Genomic DNA, 1,918 nt, shown 5'->3' on the forward strand with positions numbered 1-1,918 from the left:
AAAGGAGATCTAGATTCCTAAATGCAGCCCTCAGTCTTCAGTCTTATGAGTTGGAGAGGAAGCTAAGGCCAGCCTTTTGACAAGGAAAAAAAAATAAGGAGGTAGGAAAGCATCAGCACCTTACATATTATTACTGAAAACAACATTTTGTCAAGAAGACCTTGAAATACAAATCCAGAGTTGTGGACTCTTCTGTGCTAAGAAGAAATTTTTCAATAGATATCCTATCTCCCTTGCTTAAAGTTAAATCTAAATGTTCTCTTAGAATCTCCCCTATAATTAAGAATGTCTCTTTTGTGAACTAATAGTATTCATTTCATGAAATTTTTATATGCAGCAATTAAGAAAAAAGTGAGTCAAATAGTTTCTAGCGTAGATGCGATCTGAAGCCAATATTTCTTGCTCAGCTCAATTAAAGGAGAGAAGGTATTTCCCTCTATCATCATAGAGACTGCAGTACTATTATTTCTTGAATTCTTTTAATGTCAGGTGAGAAACTGGAGTTGCACGGTACCCTTCTGCTCCCCTTGGATATATAACCAGATTGCAAAGTCCACTGAGCAATTTGGCATGATTTGGAGTCTCTCCTCGAAGAGGTCATGACTGTACTAACAGAGAGGAGGACGCAGGTCAAGAGGAAGGAGGCTTTGCAGAGCTGTGCTTAGACACTTGCACACCTGCCTGCCTTATACTTGGCTCTAGTGGAGAGTGTTATTAATCCTCCATTTTAATGAGCACCAAGCTTACACACAAGATTTAAAATAAATCTCCTACCAGTGTCTCTTCACAGTGTTACTGCAATTGCATATGCTTCCATTAGCTCTTGCAACTGCTAAAGAAAATGAGACATTTCAAGGCTATTGAACACAGTGAAGCAGGGCAATTTAGTTCATATGGATTTTTCCATAATTTTGACAGAAAAGGAAATCATTTGTGTGTGCTTCATATTCTCCCTAGCTTTATGGTTCTACCTACACAGAATATTGTCTAGTTGCTTATTTTGTGTATGAGAATATTATTATAATTAGCTTTTTCCCATGTCACAGAATCTAAATTAGATTCTCTAATTATTCCTCTTAACACCATCCTCTGATCCTTAATAAAACTTAATAAATGTTTGATGGAGAAATTGATATATTTCTAGGTCTTTATTCCAGATTTTAAGAAGAAACAAATGAAAGACTATTCTAAATCAAGTTTTTAAAATAGTTTGCTGTAAATTCAAATTCAAAGTTAATAGACATTTAATGGAAATTGAAAAAAACACCCATTTATAACATTTTGGCAAAATCAAATGTATAACTAAATAAAGTGGTTAAATTCCAAATGAATGAGAGAGGACTATAATTTTATTTGTGATGTCAATACAGGCAACTGACACAGAAATAGTTAATATCTTCCCACAATGATTTCACCTGACTTTAAATATTACCTATTAAAGGCCTGAAGACTCTGACTGGAAGCAGCTCTTTGAAGCCCGGGGTAGACACTGAGTTCTTTTAGGAAATAAAGATTACACAACCTACATCTATCTTCCTTCTGGCAAATAGCCCTCCTGGCAAAAGCCGAAAACAAAATTTAAAGCAGTGAATCAAGCAATGGAAACAGAGGAAACACTTGTCTATGTATCCTAACCTCTGCAAAGTAAGACTAGACATCTTGGTGCCTAATCTTGGTTATGCTAGATTTTCACGTGTTAATTTATTTGTTTACTTCACTGACTTCTGCTCTTCACTAAAGATCTGATGCAGAAAATAGAGGCTAGAAACTGTCTCCCAGGGAGTTTGCTCTAAAATAAGAGAAACACTCTGAACTGTTTGGCCAAGGGAACTGGCTGTATACATGAAAGGAAGACAGTCAAGGTCCATGCAGTTGCAATTCATTCAAAAAGTGAAAAATGTTGTCCATAGTTAAAAAC

This window comes from Pteronotus mesoamericanus, unplaced genomic scaffold (genome assembly GCF_021234165.1).
Source record: "Pteronotus mesoamericanus isolate MK-2021 breed Mesoamerican mustached bat unplaced genomic scaffold, CSHL_Meso_final contig_20, whole genome shotgun sequence".
In the NCBI taxonomy this organism is placed as follows: domain Eukaryota; kingdom Metazoa; phylum Chordata; class Mammalia; order Chiroptera; family Mormoopidae; genus Pteronotus; species Pteronotus mesoamericanus.